We start from the raw sequence: 23,061 nt of genomic DNA, 5'->3' as shown, positions 1-23,061 counted from the left end.
GACCACCAGATATTCATATTGAGCTGATCACGGTCCTATGTGATCAACTCAAAAACCAGTTTGATGTACTAGATCTGCCAGCATTCTCTGTGCCAGAGGTTTTTTAGCCATGATATGTGATACCCAGTTCATGCTGTCACTGTTCAACAGATCTAGCCTGCAGAAGGCAGAGTTCCCTTCAGGGATCACAGACAAACATTTGAAAGACTTCTTCCTTGTCCACAAGAAACCTGGGCCAGGATTTCACGTTGGGCAGACAGGAGCCAGCCACCGACTGAAATGTTAGTGGCGAACCCGCTTTCGCCTCGCCTGGGAATCCAATCCGCATTTTATGGGTCCCCAGGCTTTAATTGTTCTGAGGTGGGATTTCCACCCGCCTAAGGAAGTCTCGCCTCATTGAGCCGCTGGCCAATCAGCGGACGGGCAATTCTTATGCCCAGCAACGCCACCGGGAGCGATGCCCACTGCTGGGACTGCATCCCGGCCGAAGACATGGAGCCGGGAAGACAGGTAGGTTTTGGTTGCCTCGCCGGGGGTAAGTGAGTGGGAAAACGCTATACATGTAAGCCTAGGTAGTAAGTTCTTTTTATTATTCATTCATGGGATGTGAACATCACTGGCAAAGCTAGCATTTGTTGCCAATCCCTAATTGCCCTTGAGAAGATGGTGATGAGCCACCTTCTTGAACTGCTGCTGTCCATGTGATGCAGGTACAGCCACAGTGCTGTTCGGAAGGGAGATTCAGGATTTTGACCTAGTAACAGTGAAGGATTGGCAATTTATTTCCAAGTCAGGACGGTTTGTGACTTAGGAGAGGAACATGCTGGTAGTGATGTTCCCATGCATCTGTTGCCCTTGTTCTTCTAGGTGGTACAGGTTGCGGTTTGGAAGGTGCTGTCGAAGGAGTCTTGGCGAGTTGCGGCAGTGCATCTTGGAGATGGTACACACTGCTGCCACTGTGCACCAGTGGTGAATGTTGAAGCTGATGAATGGGGTGCCACTTAAGCGAGAAGCTTTGTCCTGAATGGCATCAAGATTATTGCAGTACTCCATCTTTGTGGAGTTTTGACCAGTCAAACCACTGCCTTATGCGGGCTTTGGTCTTTCGTATATCAGCATGTACAGCCACTGTAGTCTCGTGGGCCCTTAATATTTCTCTCTGGTATCTCTGCGGCACCACTAATTGGTGAACTACTGTCCTACCCTTGCTCTCAGGTCTGTGAGGAGAACTCCATTTCCTCATCAGTACCTCATTCTTTAAATAGTAGCAGTCAGGGACTCCCTCTGCTTCACTTTCAGACTGGGCAGCCTGTTCTAACTGTCAATACTGGGTCAGCTCGCTTAGCCTCAACTCGGGTAAATCCATTTCATTCATTCCCTGGGTCTCCTAACTTTCCAAAGAAAGTCTCAGACGGACAGACCTGGTCATCTGCCTGCAGTGCTAATTCGATCTCCTCTTGGGGAGCTGGTTTGATCATGGCCTGATCTACTACACATTCAGGGAAACTGCAGGGGTCCGTCTCCTGCCACATCCCAGTAAAAGGGATCTAGTGGCCCCTGTGTCCCTGAGAATTACTATGGGCTTGCTTGCCCCACTCGAGGAGTATAAGGTTACTTTCCCTTTAGACACAAAAACACTGATAACCTTCAGGAATCCTATTAAATTTTCCTGCACTTGCAGCCGTGAGCTTCCTGGGTCTCACTCTTACTGCAGTTAAAGCCACAGCTTGTTCTGCTGTGTTTCCATCAGGTTCAGTTCTTTACTGAGCGGTGTGCCCTGATTAACCCTACAGGTTATCCCTTTAATTTCCAGCAGTCAGCCTTTAAATGCCTTGCTTTATTACAATGAAAGCACACAGATCTCCGGGTCTCACTCTTGCTCACAGCACCTTCCTTTTTGGCAAGAGGAGGGCCCCCTGTGTCTCCTGCTTTCCTTTCTCGCCCAGGACTGCTTGGGCTCCTATCACCTTCCCACCCTTTGTCCTTTTTGGATTTGTGGGGGTGACAAGGAAAGGTTCTGCCCTGGGAAGCCAACTTATAAATTAAAGCAAACTCATCAGCCAGATCGGTTGATTGCCGGGCTCCCTGAACCCGCTGCTCCTCTAAATGGGCCTTTATTGGGAGTAGGAGAGAGTGTTTAAATTCCTGTAACAGAATTACTTCTCTGAGATTCTCATAGCTGAGCTGTACTTTAACAGCCCTCAGCCACTGGTCAAAAGCCAGCTGCTTACTTCTTTCAAACTCCAGATCAGTTTCTTTAGCTTGCTTCTTGAGGGTTCTAAACTTTTGGCGATAGACTTCGGATACTAATTCATAAGCTCCAAGGGTAGCATTTTTTGTCAGTTCATAATTTGATGAACTCCCATCTGGCAACAGAGAATAAAACTCATGGAATTTTCTGGTTAGCTTGCTTTGTAGTAAAAGAGGCCAGGTCTCAGCTGGCCATTTTAGCTGCCTTGCCAGTTTCTCAAAGGACACAAAAAATCTTCTACATTTTCCTCATTGAATTTTGGGATTAGTTGTGCTAGTTTTAACAGTTTTGTACCCAGCCCTGAATTACGCTCCTCCATATTGGCCAATCTTTCACTGGGGTCACTCGGTCACCCCCTAATTAACTCGAGCCATTTCGACTCTCTCTCTTCGCATTCCTTCTGAAAGGCTCTTTCTTTCTCCCTCTCCTGCCTCTCTTTCGCTCTCTCGCTCTCTTTTTACCTTTCCTCAAATTCAAGTTTCCTTTGTTCCAATTGTTTCTTTGCTAACAATACCCTGTCAGATTCTGCTTCTAACCCTGTTTCTGCTTCTTCAGATTCAAGGGAAAAATGGTTAGCCACTAGTCTTTGGAGTTCAGACTTTCTAGCCTTGGCATGGACAGTGATCCCACACTGCTCAGCCATTTTCCTCGGCTCCTCCATAGACAGAGCTTTTAACTTATCCCAAGTTACTTCACCCTGGCTTGGAGAGCTATTCGCTTTAGTTACAGACATGTTTATATTCAATCTCACACAACCACAAGAAAACCTGCATTAATCTTGCTCTTTTTTGATTGGGAACAATTTGGCTTCCCACTTCCAATTTCTCTCGTTTGTCTGTGGGTAAAATCTAGGATGGTAGCCCCCAAATTTCTGTTATGACCAGGTGAGAAAGGGGTCTCGGGTAAAGGCCTGCTAACTGACCCGAACCCGATGGGACCCGACGACATGTGTCCAGTTCAGGTCGGGTCGGGCCCCTCTTCTGGGTCCGGCTTTTGGGCTTGGGTTCAGGTTGGGCCGGACACACACGGTAGCTGCTCTGCCAGTAAGTATTAAAAATAATAAACTTATCTGAGCTTGGAGTCCGGGATGAAACTGAGTCTGCGCAGTGAGCAAGTGACATCACTATGACATCATCACACATGCGATGCAGCGTCGTGGAGCTTCCCAGTCGGAAGGTAAGTAAAGGGATGGTCGGGCTAGGGTCGGGTCGGGTCGAGTCGGGGTTGGGCTTGGGGGGTGCAACTGGAAGGACTCGGGCCAGGTCGGGCTCGGGTCCGCTGTGGAGCGGTCAGGTTTGGGTTGGGTTCTTTTTCCCGACCTGAGCAGGCCTTTAGTTTAGGGTTCCCTCTCAGCCTTCACCTGGTCTTACTGTAACTGGGTTTAATTTTTAAAACACTGTGCTTTAGCTCTCCCTTGGTGCAGAGGGAATTTTAGAACCTATGCTACAGTCAAGTTCAGCCAACTTAGTACAAACAGGGATCAAAGTGATAACTTCCTGCACTGCATGGCTCAGTTACTCAATGGATAAACACATTGACCCATGGAGGAACCTTGACGATTTTGTTTCAATGAACTGCGGAAAAATATACTCCATCTAATCAGCTTTCTCAATTGGTGGGAAATCAACCGCAACTGGATCAATATGCCACTTGCAAAGTAAAGTTATTACATATGGTCAACATCCACAGGAGGAACTATTTTTTCAAATTTTGAAGTACGGATAAGAAGGGCCACGACCTGAGCTATGCATCAGGGTTGCCTGATGGGAGGTGGTGGTGTAGTGGTAATGTCACTGGCCTAGTAATCCAGAGACCAGGCTAATGCTCTGGGGACATGGGGTTCGAATCCCATCACGGCAGATGGTGAAATTTAAAAATTTGGGGCGGCACAGTGGCGCAGTGGTTAGCACCGCAACCTCACAGCTCCAGCATCCCAGGTTCAATTCTGGGTACTGCCTGTGTGGAGTTTGCAAGTTCTCCCTGTGTCTGTGTGGGTTTCCTCCGGGTGCTCCGGTTTCCTTCCACATGCCAAAGACTTGCAGGTTGATAGGTAAATTGGCCATTATAAATTGCCCCTAGTATAGGTAGGTGGTAGGGAAATATCGGGACTGGTGGGAATGTGGTAGGAATATGGAATTAGTGTACATAGAACATAGAACATAGAACATACAGCACAGAACAGGCCCTTCGGCCCACAATGTTGTGCCGATCCTTTGTCCTCTGTCAAGGACAATTTAATCTATACCCCATCATTCTCCTTTATCCATATACCTATCCAAAAGCCTTTTGAAAGTCCCTAAAGTTTCTGACTCAACAACTTCCCCGGGCAAGGCATTCCATGCCTCGACCACTCTCTGGGTAAAGAACCTTCCCCTGACATCCCCCTTATATCTCCCACCCTTCACCTTAAATTTATGACCCCTTGTAATGCTTTGCTCCACCCGGGGAAAAAGTTTCTGACTGTCTACCCTATCTATTCCCCTGATCATCTTATAAACCTCTATCATGTCACCCCTCATCCTTCTCCTTTCTAATGAGAAGAGGCCTAGAATGTTCAGCCTTTCCTCGTAAGACTTATTCTCCATTCCAGGCAACATCCTGGTAAATCTCCTCTGCACCCTCTCCAAGGCTTCCACATCCTTCCTAAAATGAGGCGACCAGAACTGCACACAGTACTCCAAATGAGGCCTTACCAAGGTCCTGTACAGCTGCATCATCACCTCACGGCTCTTAAATTCAATCCCTCTGCTAATGAACGCTAACACCCCATATGCCTTCTTCACAGCCCTATCCACTTGAGTTGCAACTTTCAATGATCTATGCACATAGACCCCAAGGTCTCTCTGCTCCTCCACATGCCCAAGAACCCTACCGTTAACCCAGTATTTTGCATTCATGTTTGTCCTTCCAAAATGGACGACCTCACACTTTTCAGGGTTAAACTCCATCTGCCACTTTTCAGCCCAGCACTGCAACCTATCCAAGTCCCTTTGCAGACGACAATAGCCCTCCTCGGTATCCACAACTCCACCAACCTTTGTATCATCTGCAAATTTACTGACCCACCCTTCGACTTCCTCATCCAAGTCGTTAATAAAAATCACAAACAGGAGAGGACCCAGAACTGATCCCTGCGGCACGCCACTGGTAACTGGGCTCCAGGCTGAGTATTTACCATCTAAGACCACTCTCTGCCTTCTATCAGTTAGCCAATTCTTAATCCAACTGGCCACATTCCCCACTATCCCATGCCTCCTGACTTTCTCCATAAGTCTACCATGGGGGACCTTATCAAATGCCTTACTAAAATCCATGTACACCACATCCACTGGTTTACCCTCATCCACTTGCTTGGTCACCTGCTCAAAGAATTCAATCAGGCTTGTGAGGCAAGACCTACCCCTCACAAAACCGTGCTGACTGTCCCGAATCAAGCAGTGTCTTTCCAGATGCTCAGAAATCCTATCCCTCAGCACCTTTTCCATCAACTTGCCTACCACCGAAGTAAGACTAACTGGCCTGTAATTCCCAGGGTTGTTCCTATTCCCTTTCTTGAACAGGGGCACAACATTTGCCACCCTCCAATCACCTGGTACCACCCCCGTCAGCAGAGAAGATGAAAAGATCATTGCCAGCGGCTCTGCAATTTCATCCCTTGCTTCCCATAACATCCTTGGATATACCCCGTCAGGCCCGGGAGACTTGTCTATCTTCAAGTTATTCAAAAACCCCAACACATCTTCCCTCCTAACGAGCACTTCCTCGAGCTTACCAGTCTGTTTCACACCGTCCTCTTCATTTAACATTTAAAAAACAAATCTCCAATTCTCTTCCCTACCTTTGCTGCATTTGGCAATACACTATGGGGTATGGGTCCACAAGTACTGCAGCCACGTCACATCTCCCCTCTGACTAGTTACTGGTTGTAAGTTTTTTTTTTAGTTTTAGAGATACAGCACTGAAACAGGCCCTTCGGCCCACCGAGTCTGTGCCGAACATCAACCACCCATTTATACTAATCCTACACTCCCATATTCCTACCAAACATCCCCACCTGGCCCTATATTTCCCTACCACCTACCTATACTAGTGACAATTTATAATGGCCAATTTACCTATCAACCTGCAAGTCTTTTGGCTTGTGGGAGGAAACCGGAGCACCCGGAGAAAACCCACGCAGACACAGGGAGAACTTGCAAACTCCACACAGGCAGTACCCAGAATTGAACCCGGGTCCCTGGAGCTGTGAGGCTGCGGTGCTAACCACTGCGCCGCCCTAAAAAAATAACTCACAGTGTAAAAAAAATTCTCCTCATCTTGCTTCTGTTTTATTTTTGCAATTAACTTAGATCTGTGTCTTCTGGTTACCAACCCTTCTGCCACTGGTAACGCTTCCTCTTTATTTATACTATCAAACCATTCATAATTTTGAACATCTCTATTAAATCTCCCTGTAATCTTTCTGCTCTAAGAAGAACAGCTTCTCCAGTCTCTCCACATAACTGAAGTCCTGCATCCCTGGTATCATTCTACTGAATCTCCTCTGAATCCTCTCCAAGGCCTTGATATCCTTCCTAAAGTGTGGTGTCCAGAATTGGCCACAGTGCTCCAGCCTTCTCAACTTGTCTTGCCACTTTCAAAGATCTGGGTACATACAGCCCAAGTCTCTCTGTTGCTGTACTCCACTTTTAAAAATTTAAAGTTTAGTTTGTATTAGTTTTTTGCATTTTCCGTATCAAAATCCATCACTTCTCATTACTTTGCATTCAGTTTCATCTGCCATGTGTCTGCCCATTTCACCATTCTGTCTATGTCCTCATGGAGTCTGTTACTACCCTCCTCACTACATTTCTAAGTTTCACGTCATCTGCAGACTTTGAAATTATGCCCTGTCTAGTCAAGTCCATGTCATTAATATATCAGAAAGAGTAAAATTATTTATCAAAAATGTTCTTCTACCAAAGCCTGAGGGACAGCACTGTATACTTCCCTCCAATCTGAAAAACAACCATTCAACCACAATTTATGCTTTCTGTCTCTTAGCCAATTTTGTCTCTGTAACTGTCATTGTGCCTTTAATCACATGAGCTTCGATTTTGCTAACAAGTCTATTATGTGGTACTTCAGCAAACACCTTTTGAAAGCCCATATACACAGTATCAACCACACTACCTTCTTCAACCCTCTCTGTTACTTCTTCAAAGAACTTGATAAAATTAGTCAAACATGATTAGCCATTGACAAATCCATGCTGGCTGTCATTTATTGAACCACATTGCTCCAAGTTCCAATTAATTTTGTCTCAGAATACTGTCTATAAAAGTTTCACCATCACTAACCTTTGGCTGACTGGCACGTAGTTGCTGGGATTATCCCCCTCCCTATTTTTGAACAAAGATGTAACATTTGCAATCCTCTCGTCCTCTGGCACCATTTGTCTAGGGAGGATTAGAAAATTGTGGCCAGTAATTTCCACCCTTATTCCATCAGCAACCTAGGATGCATCCCATTCTGACTTGCTGACTTTTTATTTCGAGCATTGCAAACCTTTTATGTACCTCCTCTTTATTTTTATCCTATCCAATTTCTCTACTACCTCATTCTTTAACATTGGCTGCATCCTCATCTTTAGTGAAGACAGATGCAAAGTACTCAATCAGTACCTCAGCCATGCCCTTGCTTCTGCAAGAAAATCTCTTATTTGATCCATAATCAGTCCTATACTTTAGTTGACTACCTATTTATTGCTTATATGTTTATGATAGACTTTTGGGTTCCCTTTTATGCTGCCCGCTAATCTATGCTCATACTCTCTCTTTGTCCCTCATTTTTTTCAGTTCTCATTGTTAAAATTGTTTTATGAGCTTTGCAAACACAGCTGTCTAGTTTTACTATGTATTTGGGATTGATGAGAAGCAGTTTTAGCTTTCCATTAATGCAAAATGTATGGTTAACTCAGGTTTGAAGTTACCAAATTAATTTATTAATCAATCTTAATCAATTAGCTAATCACATTTTGTCCAAGACACCAGAGGTAGTCTTATAACAATTGTGCCAGAAATATAACTGCAGGGGAGGGCTATGGTCCTTGCTAAGTAAACTCAAATTGTCTGCCACTAATTTGTAGGTATATTTAATGGCTGGAATTTTACCTTAGGCTAAAGGCCTGCTCAGGTCAGGGAAAAAAAACCCGACCCAAGCCCAACAGAACCACAGCGGACCCAAGCCCAACCTGGCTCGAGTCCCTCCATTTTTTCCCGCGCCCTCCCGACCCAAGACAGCCCAACACGACCCGAGCCTGACCTTACCACCGGAATGTTCCCTTTATCTATCTTGCGATTCCGAATCTGCAGGAAGCTGCAGCATGAGTGCGATGATGTCATAGAGACACTCACTCTCTCTCTGCGTGTGAGAACAGAATTTTTAAGAACAGAATAATTTGGGAACATAAAGGGGGTGTCACTGATGTGTATGAAGAACTATAAGAAAGGCTTGATTTCCCTGCACCACCCCGGAGAAAGGTGGAGGCAAAGGTGTTGTTGTAATTTGCTTTGCTGATGATGTAACCAAGAAGTACTGCAATAAAGTTTCTTAAAGCTACAGTCGGACTTCGTCTCGCTTTGTGTAATTAATGGGATCCAACAACTTGGCGTAGTCGGCAGGATCGCTGGAGGATAAAGACTGAAGCCACAGACATCGGACCTATCGGTGCCCCCAGAGGTAAGGACTCCTCTTTATGTTAAAGGTCCTTGGTCGTTGTCTAAATTTCGGTTCCCTGCCACACGATCCCGAACTTGGCGGTATTTGACGGAAATACCCTTTCTTGTGCGGCTCGAGACCCCCTTTCTAGACATCTAACTTGGCGGTATTTGACGAAATACCTATTTGGCGAAAAGCCTGACAGGTCGAGACCTACCTCCCTACCTGAATGGATAAAATGACAGACGAAGGCAACCGACAGTTACCAACTACCGTCAAAGGTGGGCGGGCCCCACCTGATGTTCCCGAAGATGAAATACTTCAGCAGTTGAAAGAATATGTAGAACAACAGTTTAATCTGGCTAAAACGTACACCGAAATTGGGCAAAAATATGGCACCTCCACGGGACAGTGGTCCCTGGAAGATATAAAGAGAGTCTAGGGAAAAACAACCTGTTTAAAGGATAAAGAACAGACCCAATGGTCCCTAGCCGTAATGGGCCAGATTCAACAACGCACTGAGATTATGCGACCAGCCCAATGTGATCGCGACCTAACGAGTGCAAAGGATCAATTGAAGGCGGTCTGCAAACAACTGAAAAAGGAAAAACTTAAATTGGAACAGTTAGAAATTGAAAAGCTTGCGAAGGAAAAGCTAGAGGCCAAAAAACAATCTGAAACGGAAAGGCGACAGATTGAAATTAAAGAGCTTAAAAAACAACTACGAGACCAGCAGACGACCCAACCGAAGGAACTGGGACAGCTCTGCGAACCCCGCCGACCGCCTCCAACTAACTTGTATCCGAGTTTGAAGTCGTTACAAACGGAACAACGGAAGATGCAACTGCGTGAAGCAGGTCTAGCCGAGTCTTCCAGTGAAGAAAGTGACAATGATGATGGGTTACCGTTTCCGCGACTAGCTCCCCTTAAACAGAAACGCGTTAAGGTCAAGACGGAAAAGAAGACGGTGAACGGTAGCGAGGTCACCACGGCCGAGCACAACGCGTACTGAACACACGTCCCGGCTTCCCCTGAGAAAATCGTCAAGTGGTCCACAAGATTGCCCGACCCGAAGAAAGGGGGTCTGAAAACGTGGGAGCAACTGGGACGATTGAAGGGAATTTACGATCTCCACCCATGGGACGGGGTACAGATTCTAGCCGTAATGGTGCTCGGACGAGCGGGCCGAAAGCTAAGGAGAGAGGTCCAAATTGCTTTGGGTGAAGATGAACAGCTACTTGACGCCGGATGGATTGTGATTAACACGTGGTTGCGAAAGTTTTGTCCTGTAAGAACGGACTGGAGCAAAGTTGCAGCCTGTCAGCAGAAGAACTCCAAGGACGTGCGGAAGTATGAAGAGAGGTTTAGGTCCACCTGGGTGGAATACTCAGGGATAGTAGACCCTACTCCAGAGGATCTGGACGACACTGGTTTTGGTCCCTTAAAATCCACTTTTGTTGATGGACTAAAGCCAGAACTGTCTAAAATACTAAAGGCCACTCTACCGGAGTGGGACGTGGTAAGAGTGACATACTCAGAGTTAATAGACAGATGCTCTCAGCTGGACAGGGACATGGGAGCCAAGCTTCGAGCTGTGCAGACGGATTCAGCACCGAAAAAGCCTGACAAAGAGCAAGATCGGCGACCTGGCCCCTGTTACTACTGCGGGAAGGAAGGCCATTGGGCTAAGGCGTGTAGAGCGAGAGAACACCAAGGACACAACCCGGCACCCAAACCAGCTCCCTCCACTGATGCCAACGACCTCTTTGAGAAGTTCAAACGGTTGACGCCCCAGCAACAGAAGGAGATGTCCTCCTTACTCGATGCGACATAAAACTAGAGGAGCCCTCCCTCGCCCTTTCGGCGCCTCTCCTAGCGCTAGTAGAAAATAGAAAAGATGGATTGTATGTAACTGAGAGGGTGGGCGATCAAGACATTGACTTCTTCTTGGATACTGGAGCGGAATTAACGTGTATACCTCAACAATACGGAAACTCCCTACCGATGGACGGTAAGACTAAAAGAGCTTACGCAGCTGGGGGCAATGGGTTGGTAATTAAGAGGACCCAGCCCATACGCATCAGTCTTGGTCCGCATGAATTGATAGCACCGGTCTGAGTAGGTCCGGTGGACCAAGCACTCCTCAGTATGGATGTTCTCACTCAGCTGGACTCTTCATTGCATTTCGAAGGCGGCCAGGTAACATGGTCTATCAGAAGTCTGAAGAAAGAGCAGCTGAGGGAGCACCCAATATGGGCCCAGGATAAGAACGATTGTGGGCTACTTCAAATGGAATCGGCAACATTTACAGGATCTGCTCCGCCCTGTACTGAACAATATCCCATCAGTCAAACGTCTATTGCAGGAATCCTATCCGTAATTAGACAGCTAGAGGAGCGAGGCGTGCTGGTGAAAACACACAGTACCTCAAACAGCCCTGTGTGGCCAGTACGGAAGCCAAACGGGACCTGGCGGCTTACTGTTGACTATAGAAAGGCTAACCAGTGTATTGATCAAAAGGCCCCTCTGGTAGCTGACCCCTCTACGGTATTCAATGCCCTGAAGCCGGAACATGAATGGTTCTCTGTTATCGATATGGCCAACGGATTTTGGTCGGTGCCACTGGCACCCGAAGTCCAACCGTGGTTCGCCTTTACCATACAACAACAACAGTACACCTGGACTCGCCTGCCACAGGGTTTCCACAACAGCCCCATGGTATTTCATATGGCCCGACAAAACCATTTGAGGGAGTTACCTTCCATGTACTCCACAGTCATTCAGTACGTGGATTACATTCTGTTAGCCTCTGAGACAGAAGAACAGCACGAACAAGATCTGTGTATCCTGCTGGACCACCTTCATCAGAGAGGACATAAGGCCAGTATCGACAAAGCGCAGATAGCACAAGGAGAGGTCGTGTACCTGGGACAAAATATTTCGAAAGGAAAGAAAGCCTGGATACACGCCTCTCATGTAAAACGGGCGACCCGTGATTGAATGCCGAATTATTAATTGCTGATATGTTTAGAATTTGTATTATCTTCTTTGCATGTATTTTAAGTAGTTGCTCACTTTTGACTTGTAATTCTGTATTTGATGTTTTTGACTTGTAAGTGTTGTTGTAAACAAGTAACTGAAACCCCTGCAAAACTTATGCCTTTACAGAGCTCCCGCGGGCCCCTCCTGTGGCACAAGCAGGCAACGTATTGAGTGTGACCCCTCTGGGTGTTGAAGGCTGTTTCTAGACAAATAGAGACCATTAAAGGCACCAAGGTGGGATCAAGGGAATGATTCTTAAAAGTGTTTTGAAGAATCAAAGGGGGGACTGTGGGAACAGAATTTTTAAGAACAGAATAATTTGGGAACATAAAGGGGGTGTCACTGATGTGTATGAAGAACTATAAGAAAGGCTTGATTTCCCTGCACCACCCTGGAGAAAGGTGGAGGCAAAAGCGTTGTTGTAATTTGCTTTGCTGATGATGTAACCAAGAAGTACTGCAATAAAGTTTCTTAAAGCTACAGTCGGACTTCGTCTCTCTTTGTGTAACTAATGGGATCCAACACTGCGCAGACTCAGAGGTTCCCTCCTTGACGTCCCGCAGTCCCAGATCAGGTAGGCTTTTCAACTTTTGACACTTACCAGCAGAGTAAAATGCGATACTTACATTGTGTTTCCGACCCGACCCAAGCCCAAAACCCAGACCCAGAAGAGCGACCCAACCCGACCCGAACCTGACACGTATCATCGGGGTCGGGTAGCAGGCCTTTACCTTAGGCGGATGGTAGTTCGCCACTGACGTAAAGGTCAGTGGTGAACCTGCTTCTGCCTAACCCGGGGATTCGTCCTGTAACTTACAGGTCCCCGGGCTTTAATTGCCCTGAGGCGGGATTTCCACCCACTTGAGGGAGGGAGTCCCACCTCATTGAGCTGCCGGCCAATCATCGGGCCGGCAGCTCTTAGTCCCAGAAGCGCCACTAGGAGCGGTGGCCACTGCTGGGACTGTAGCCCAGTCAACCGAGGAAGATGCCATGGAGCCAGGACTGAGGTAAGTTTGGTTTGCCTCGCCGGGCAGATCGGTTGCGGCCCTGCGAGGCAAGAGTGGTCGTTTGAGGAGAAGGGGGGGTGGCTCGGGTCCTGGGGTGGTTGGGGAAGCGGGGGCGGCCCTCACTTACTGTGCCCGATTGTCAGTGCCCCACCCCACCCACCGCACACCTCAGTGTGCTGAGAGACCGCCAAGTATCACTGGGCGGCCTTTCACGTCTACCGGACGCCCGCTTGCCACAGGTAAAATACCCGTGGGGGTGGGCGAAGGCCCTTAAGGGCCTTGATTGGCCTGGGGTGGGCGGCCCGTTTCTCCCCCCACCCCGCAGCCCAAGTAAAGTGGGGCGGAGGCAGGAGTGGGTCGGGAAGGCCTCCCGGAACCTCCCGCTCAATTTTATGCCACCCCCACGCCACCATCCTGCTCGCTGAGGTGGCGTAAAATTCTAGCCAATGTGTCTACAGTCTTTTCATTTGGAGTCTACTTCAATATTTAAACCAGTTAAGGTTAAAAAGAAAAACTCTGAATATTGGCAATTGAAATAAAAACAGAAAATTCTATAAAGTTAAAGGAAGCCATTAATTTGTGAAAATAGAGGTTGATATTTCTGATTGTGGCTGGTTTTAAGTCTTGAGCAGTTTTCCCAAGTTCCTACAAGTAGCTTTGACTCAACATCTTCGCCGAGGCTTTCAGCTGAGATCCAGATTCACCTCTAACTTCTACCGTACTTTATCTTAACAAATTTCTTTTTCTCAGACTGTACTCAAATCATTGTTGCAATAAAATTTTATTATCTTCAATGTAGCCCATTAAGTGATACATTTTATACACTTAATTGCCACTGATTTTCACTGATTCTTTGCTCTTTCTTTGATCTTTCTTCTAATTTCCCTTTCACTATCTTTATGTTTCCATTTCCTTCTTATGTTTATCTTCTTTTGTTCATCCCATATTCTATCCCTGAATTTATTCCTGTCTCTTTCGTTAATTGAAAAGAGAAAATTTGTAAATGTGGGCGTGAGTGTGAGTGTTTGACGAGGATGGGGTTTGGAGGAGGGTGGGGGTTAGATGGAGTTTATGATTGTCCCTGTGTAATGTCTCAAGGGTGTCTTGAACACACCTACTTCGCTGGAGAAAACTCGATTAAGTGATATAAGTTATAATGATTCATCGTAGCTACTCATTAAGGATTGCAAAGAAGAACCCCCACATAACAGACTGTAAATATAGTGAGCACAAAATTCAGTAAGATAGCGCCGCTTCTAGTGCCCCTATGGACACCTACCTTCATTTCCTGGGGGCACAATGTGCTGCTAGCCACTTCCTGCATGGCCCACACAGGATCCTGCAAAGATATGGGCACACGTAGGTGTGTTCTTTGGGTGCACCAAAAGATGTTGATTTGATGCTATCCTGAGGTCACACAGCCCAACTGGCTGATGTGATGCATGAAGATGGGTCCTGCAGTAGCCTTATTTAAAGGGCCAGGCACCATGATTGAAGGAAAGGTAATTCTTCAGAAGTTTTCCATTGCGAAATGTCTGAAAGTACACTGGACTGTTTTTTCAGTGGTGATTTATGCCCCTGCATTTGCCAGAGAGGGTGCTTCACCCTTACAGGGATGGCAGAGGATGAGGTGACTTATACGAACATACGAATTAGGAGCAGGAGTAGTCCACTTGGCCCTTAGAGCCTGCTCTGCCATTCAATAAGTACATGGCTGAACTGACTATTCCACATTCCCGCCTACCCCCGATAACCTTCCACCCCCTTGCTCATCAAGAATCCATCTACCTCTGCCTTAAAAATATTCAAAGACGCTGCTTCCACTGCCTTTTGAGGAAGAGAATTCCAAAGACTCACAACCCTCTGAGAGAAAAAGTTTATCCTCATCTCTGTCTTAAATGGGCGACCCCTTATTTTTAAACATATGCTCACAAAGGGATGGATTTTATGGAGCCAGACCCAAATGGCGAGGGGAACCCTGCCTCAGCCCTTAAGAAACCACACCCCCACCCCTCACCCCACCCGGCTCCATTTATTGGTGCTTGGGCAATTAACTACCCGGCACCGGGGTCCCCATCCCTTTAAGGACAGGGATCCTGCTTCCAAGAGCTGACAGCCAATCAGAGGGCCGGCAGCTCAACAGTATCGGCAGCGCCACTGGGAGTAGTGGCTACTGCCAGTACTACAAGAGGTCCAGGACAAGCACTGAAGCCCCAGAGTCCAGGTTAAGTGTGGCAGGATTGCTGAGGCCAGTCTGGTAGGCCCCGGCAAGGGGGTGCAGGGTAGGGTGGTCGTTGAGGGTGGGGAAGAATGTTATCAGTGGGACTCCTTTGGCGCCGCGGACCCATCTCTGAGCCACAGATTGCCCACGGAGGAGGCCCCCCCACTCCCGAAGCCTTGGTGTACTGGGCGACTTCCCCTGGCAGGGCTCACACCAGCTGTTGGTTAATTGGCCACTTAAGGGCCTCAATTGGCTTCTGGGCCGGAAGACCATCATTGGCCTGCCCTGCCCCGCCCCAGACTAAATTTCAAGGTGCAGGAAGGCAATGGGCACTGCTCCCCCACCCCTCCCCCCCACCTTCCCATGCAATCTTATGTACCCCACCACACCCCACCTCCATCCCCGACCCTAGAGGGCCCATAGAATTCAGCCCAAAAGCTGCAACAAGTGTGGGGCAGTGCTTCTGCTCAGCAACATGACAGGGAAATGGAGTAGAGGCTGTGGAAAGGGCAAACTCAGCGCCTTCCCCTCAACCAAGTTGGAGCCAGACTCCTGCATGCACCTTAACAGTGAAAAGAGACTGTCGAGCAAGTTAGCCAATGTACCCAACATTTTGGAGCGCATGCCCCATTCAGCGCTCCCCTGTATGCCAGTCCATCGAGGTCCTCATCTGAGTCCACTACAGCAGTACTTTCAGCCACATCACGGTGAGCTGGCAAACGAACCACCCATCACTCCTGGCCTGGCTGCAGCTCACTCATGCCCACCTGGCTCACCACAACTCTCAGCTAGTCTCCAAGGTAAGGCTTTTTTATTCGTTTATGGGATGTGAGCATCATGGCAAGGCCAGCATTTATTGCCCATCCTTAATTGCCCTTGAGAATGTGGTGAGCTGCCTTCTTGAACTGCTGCAGTCCATGTGGTGTAGGTACAGCAACAGTGTTGTTAGAGAGGCTGTTCCAGGATTTTGACCCAGCGACAGAGAACAAACCATGACATAGATCCAAGTCAGGATGGTGTGAGACTTGAAGGGGAACTTGCAGGTGGTGGTGTCCCCATGCATCTGCTGCCCTTGTCCTTATAGGTGGGAGAGGTCGTGGGTTTGGAAGGTGCTGTCTAAGGAGCCTTGATGAGTTATTGCAGTGCATCTGGTAGTTGGTACACATTGCTACCACTCTGCATCGATGGTGGGGGGAGTTAATATTTAAGGTGGTGGATGAGGTACCAATCAAGTGGGCTGTTTTGTCCTGGATGGTGTCAAGCCTCTTGAGTGTTGTTAGAGCTGCACCACCCAGGCACTCCTAATTTGTGCCTTGTAGATGGTGGACAGGGTTTGGGGAGTCAGGAGGTAAGTTACACGCCGCAGGATTCCTAGCCTCTGACCTGCTCTTGTAGCCACAGTATTTTTATGATTATTCCAGTTCAGTTTCTGGTCAATGGTAACTCCCAGGATGTTGATAGTGGGTGATTCAGCAATCATCATGACGTTGAATGTCGAGCGGAGATGGTTAGATTCTCTCTTGATTGAGATAGTCATTGCCTGGCGCTTGTCATAGAGTCATGCAGTTATACAGCACAGAAGCAGGCCCTTCTGCCATTGTGTCTGTGCAGGCCATCAAGCACCTAACTATTCTAATCCCATTTTCCAGCACTTGGCCCATAGCCTTGTATGCTATGTCGTTTCAAGTGCTCACCTAGATACTTCTTAAATGTTGTGAGCGTTCCTGCCTCTACCATCGCTTCAAGCGTGTGTTCCAGATTCCAACCACCCTCTGGGTGAAAATGTTTTTCCTCAAATCCCCTCTAAACCTCCTGCGCCTTTCCTTAAATCTATGCCCCCTGATTATTGGCACATCTGCTGAGGGAAAAAGTTTCTTCCTATCTACCCTATCTATGCCCTTCATAATTTTGTATACCTCTATCAGGTCTCCACATTGCCTTCTCTGCTTGAAGGAAAACAACCCAAGCCTATCCGGTCTCTCTTCATAGCTGAAATGCTCCAGCCCAGGCAACATCCTGGTGAATCTCCTCTCCACTCTCTCCAGTGCAATCATATCCTTGCTATAGTGTGGTGACCATAACTGTGCACAGTACTCCAGCTGTGTTCTTGTCAGACTCGAAGATCAGTAGTCTCTCTTAGAATCTTGTTCAACGACACGGATGGCCTTGACCAATGTTTATAGTATCCTGCTGCCTCTGGGTTTCTTGATCATCATCTGGTTCTTCCAGATATATGACAGGTTGTTGTGTTTGAGGAATAGGGATAAGGTTTTTCCTATTTTAGCATATAGTACCCTCGGGAGTGTGTACTACATAAGATCTCAGATGAACTTCATCTCTCTGGATGACTCTAGCTTCACGTCCTAGATCTTGTATCCATATCTTCTCTCCATCCTTTAACATTGGTAGGTTTATGGTATGAAATCTCTGATTATATTTGTGAACTTGTTGCTTCCTGTAAGAATTCTCACCGTTTTGAACTTTTTTTGTATTTTTGTACCCCTAGCCCTGGAAGTAGTTTTCTGGGTAGAATAGGAAGTTGGATTTTTAGCTTCCTCCCCATCAACAGCTCTGAAGGTGAAAGTCCACATAATAATGGAGTAGATCAATAATTCAATAGTGCAGTTGGAAGATCTTCATTCTTGTTCAACAATGATTTAATAGTTCGTACTCCTCTCTCCACTTCACCATTCGACTGAGGGTAATGAGGGGAACTTGTGAGATGTTCAAATCCCCACTTTCTCACAAATTGTGTGAAGTATTCTTTAGCAAACATTGTCTGACACCACCTCATCAGGAATACCATGTGTTCCAAAGATCTCCTGTGAAGCTCTCGTAACAGATTCTGTTGTTGTTGAGTACAATATTTTCACATCCATATTGAAAAACAATCAATCACTATGATTCACAGTTTACCTACCTAGGCTCAACTATCACCAGTAACCAGATGCAGAAATCAACAAGCGCATGGGAAAGGCTTCCACTGCTATGTCCAGCCTGGCCAAGAGAGTGTGGGAAAATGGCGCACTGACACGGAACACAAAAGTCCGAGTGTATCAAGCCATTGTCCTCAGTACCTTGCTCTATGGCAGCGAGGCCTGGACAACGTATGTCAGCCAAGAGCGACGTCTCAATTCATTCCATCTTCGCTGCCTCCGGAGAATACTTGGCATCAGGTGGCAGGACCGTATCTCCAACACAGAAGTCCTCGAGGCGGCCAACATCCCCAGCTTATACACACTACTGAGTCAGCGGCGCTTGAGATGGCTTGGCCATGTGAGCCGCATGGAAGATGGCAGGATCCCCAAAGACACATTGTACAGCGAGCTCGCCACTGGTATCAGACCCACCGGCCGTCCATGTCTCTGCTTTAAAGCCGTCTGCAAATGCGACATGAAGTCCTGTGACATTGATCACAAGTCATGGGAGTCAGTTGCCAGCGTTCGCCAGAGCTGGCGGGCAGCCATAAAGGCGGGGCTAAAGTGTGGCGAGTCGAAGAGACTTAGCAGTTGGCAGGAAAAAAGACAGAGGTGCAAGGGGAGAGCCAACTGTGTAACAGCCCCGACAAACAGATTTTTCTGCAGCACCTGTGGAAGAGCCTGTCACTCTAGAATTGACCTTTATAGCCACTCCAGGCGCTGCTCCACACACCACTGACCACCTCCAGGCACTTACCCATTGTCTCTTGAGATAAGGAGGCCAAAGAAGACTATGATGTAAGATTTTCCATTGTACATAAATAAATCCATTCCTAGATATTCCCATGGTTCAGGTTTGCTCTGGTCTGGTCTATGTACCACGTATACCTGGCACTTCAAGATCACATTTTCTATGTCTTTGGATAATCCTGGCCACCAAACAGATGATTGAGCTCTTTCTCTGCATTTTGTGATTCCCATGTGGCCTTGATGGATTCTTGCCAAGTTATCCGATCGAAGAGAAATCAGAATAACCAGTTTGTTGTTATACACCAGCAAATCGTCTACGATTGTGAAGTGTCTCATGAATTGAAAGAAAATTTTCATTACTTTCCCACTAGGATGTTTCTGTGCCTAACCTTGTGTACAATATTGATGTATCCTAATATATTCCTCATCCCGCTTTTGAGTGGGATGAATTTCTTCACGTTTCTGTGTACTTGCCATCCATTGCGACGCTGGATACTGCAAATACGACTCTATGTCTTCAACAAAGTTAATATCCTGTTGCGTAGGATGATCAACAGTTGCTCTTGATAATGCATCAGTGGAAGTTTGCATCTTTCCCTGAACATATACCATCTCATTGGTCTATTTCATCAACCTCAATGAGAACCTTTGAATTCTCGGAGGCATCCTTGCAATTCCCTTCTCATCCAATAAGGAAGCCAAGGATTTGTGGTCTGCCTCAATAACCATTTTCAGACCAATAATGTAATATTATTCAGATTAATAATGTCACCCGAAAACTTCTCACAAGCCCAGGTGACTGCAAGTGCTTCTTTTTCGATGACGGTACACCTTGTCTCTGTCTCGGACAAAGCTCTAGATGCATATTAGATTGGTCTGTGACATCCACTTGGCTGTTCTTGAAAGAGGACTGCCCCATCTCTGTAGATGAGGCATCTGCTACAATTACAGTTGGTAATGAAAGGTTGTAATGCGCTAATATCTCTGGCAAGACTAGCATCTTGTTAATTCTTCAAAATGCCTGTTCTTGATGTGTGTTTCAACACCACGCTTGATCTTTTTTCAATGGTTCTGCAACTTGTGCCAAATTGGGTAAAATTGTTGCCAACTAATTCACCTTTCCAAGAACCTTCGGAGATGTAGGATTGAAGTTGGGATTGGGAATTCACTAATGGCGCTTGTCTTTTGCGGGTCTGCCATTATGCCTTTGTTACTTACAGTATGTCCCAAGAAATGAATGGACGTTTTCAAGAATTCACACTTACCATTAAGTGTCAGCACGTCGTCTTGAACACGACTTTTACTCTCTGCTTATGTTCATTGATGGATTCCCATTGTGCCAAGATGTCGTCTGTGTGACATATCACCACTTTGAGGCCTTGCAGAATGTTGGACATGGTCCTTCGGAAGATTTCAGGTGCAGATATTATACCGAATGACGAATGATTGAAGCAAAATCTTCCAAATGCTGTGATAAATGTTGTGAGTAATCTTGATGTCTTGTCCAACGGAATCTGCCGAAAGCACCTATTCGCATCGAGTTTTGTGAACATTATGCTTTTGGATAGCTTTGCCAGGCTTTCATCCACGAAAGACACAGGATGGATTTTCCCCGCCATAGTTTTGTTAAACATCATTAAGTCCACACAGATACCGAAGTGTACCATTTGGTTTCGGAACTGGAACCAGAGGCGAACACCACTCTGTTGGTTTTGTGACAGGAGAAATGACTCTCATGCTGGTCATCTGTTCCAGCTGATTTTGTACATGGATCAGCAATGGGTGTGCTATCTTTCCTCGTGTAAAGATACACACTGGTCTGGCATCTCTTAACATAATGCAATTCTCAGTCTTCAGTCTTCTAGACCTGAAATTAGCTTTGGAAAGTTTGCTTGAAAGCGACTCTTGAACTCTGTCTGTTTGATTTTTTTTTATTCATTCGAGAGATGTGGGCATCGATGGCGAGGCCAGCATTTATTGCCCATCTATAATTGCCCTTGAGAAGGTGGTGGTGAGCTGCCTTCTTGAACCACTGTAGTCCATGTGAGGTAGGTACACCCACAGTGCTGTTCGGAAGGGAGTTCCAGGATTTTGACCCAGCGACAGTGAAGGAACGGCGATATAGTTCCAAGTCAGGATGGTGTGTGACTTGGAGTTGAACTTGCAGGTTGTGATGTTCCCATGCATTTGCTGCCCTTGTCCTTCTGGTTGGTAGACGTTGCTGGTTTGGAAGATGCTGTTGAAGGAGCCTTGGTGCGTTGCTGCAGTGCATCTTGTAGATGGTACACACTGCTGCCACTGTGCGTCGGTGGTGGAGGGAGTGAATGTTCGTGGCTGGGGTGCCAATCATGTAGGCTGCTTTGTTCTGGATGGTGTGAAGCTTCTTAAGTGTTGTTAGAGCTGCACCCATCCAGGCAATTGGAGAGTACCGGGGCGGCACAGTGGCGCAGTGGTTAGCACTGCAGCCTCACAGCTCCAGGGACACGGGTTCGATTCTGGGTACTGCCTGTGCGGAGTTTGCAAGTTATCCCTGTGACCGCGTGGGTTTTCGCCGGGTGCTCCGGTTTCCTCCCACAGCCAAAAACTTGCAGGTTGTCCATTGTAAATTGCCCCTAGTGTAGGTAGGTGGTAGGGAATATGGGATTACTGTAGGGTTAGTATAAATGGGTGGTTGTTGGTCAGCACAGACTTGGTGGGCCGAAGGGCCTGTTTCAGTGTTGTATCTCTAAATAAATAAAATAAAAAAGTATTCCATCACACTCCTGATTTGTGCCTTGTAGATGGTGGACAGGCTTTGGGGAGTCAGGAGGTGAGTTACTCGCCGCAGGATTCCTAGCCTGTGACCTGCTCTTGTGGCCATAGTATTTATATGGTTACTCCAGTTCAGTTTCTGGTCAATGGTAGACCCGAGGATGTTGATAGTGGGGGATTCAGCAATGGTAATGCCATTGAGTGTCAAGGGGAGATGGTTAGATTCTGTCTTGTTGCAGATGGTCATTGCCTGGCATTTGTGTGGCACGAATGTTACTTGTCACTTATCAGCCCAAGCCTGAATATTGTCCAGGTCTTGCTACATTTCTAGAATAGTGGGAATGGAGGTTAAGGCAGTTGTATGTTCCTCCTGCAGAATGTGGGAGGTAAGGGTCGCCAAGAGTGTCCCTGCTGACTGCATCTGTGGGAAGTGCACCCAACTCCAGCTCCTCGAGAACCGCGTTAGGGAACTGAAGCTGGAGCTGGATGAACTTCGGATCATTCGGGAGGCGGAGGTTGTTATTGAGAGGAGTTATGGGGAGGTAGTCACACCTCAGGTAAAAGAAGTAGGTAGATGGGTTACCATCAGGGGAAGGAGAGGGAACCAGCAGGCAGTGCAGGGATCCCCTGTGGCCGTTTCCCTCAACAACAGGTATACCGTTTTGGATACTGTTGCGGGGGAAGACTTACCAGGGGTAAGCAATGGGGTACAGGTATCTGGCACAGAGTCTGTCCCTGTTGCTCAGAAGGGAAGGGGGAAGAGGAGCAGAACATTAGTCATTGGGAACTCCATAGTTAGGGGAACAGATAGGAGGTTCTGTGGGAACGAGAGAGACTCACGGTTGGTATGTTGCCTCCCAGGTGCCAGGGTTCGTGATGTCTCGGATCGTGTTTTTGGGATCCTTAAGGGGGTGGGGGAGCAGCCCCAAGTCGTGGTCCACATAGGCACCAACGACATAGGTAGGAAGAGAGATGGGGATTTAAGACAGAAATTCAGGGAGCTAGGGTGGAAGCTTAGAGCGAGAACAAACAGAGTTATTATCTCTGGGTTGTTGCCCGTGCCACGTGATAGCGAAGCGAGGAATAGGGAGAGAGAGGAGTTGAACACGTGGCTGCAGGGATGGTGCAGGAGGGAGGGTTTTGGTTTCCTGGATAATTGGGGCTCTTTCTGGGGTAGGTGGGACCTCTACAAACAGGATGGTCTTCACCTGAACCAGAGGGGTACCAATATCCTGGGGGGGAGATTTGCTAGTGCTCTTCGGGGGGGTTTAAACTAATTCAGCAGGGGAATGGGAACCTAAATTGTAGTGCCAGTGTACAGGATGTTGAGAGTAGTGAGGTCAGGGATATGGTTACAAGGACGCAAGAGGGCACTGGCAAGCAAGAACCTGGTTTAAAGTGTGTCTACTTCAACGCCAGGAG

The sequence above is a fragment of the Heterodontus francisci genome, chromosome 3, assembly GCF_036365525.1.
Source record: "Heterodontus francisci isolate sHetFra1 chromosome 3, sHetFra1.hap1, whole genome shotgun sequence".
Lineage (NCBI taxonomy): Eukaryota > Metazoa > Chordata > Chondrichthyes > Heterodontiformes > Heterodontidae > Heterodontus > Heterodontus francisci.
The sequence above is the reverse complement of the archived record's forward strand: the minus strand, read 5'-3'. Positions refer to the sequence as shown.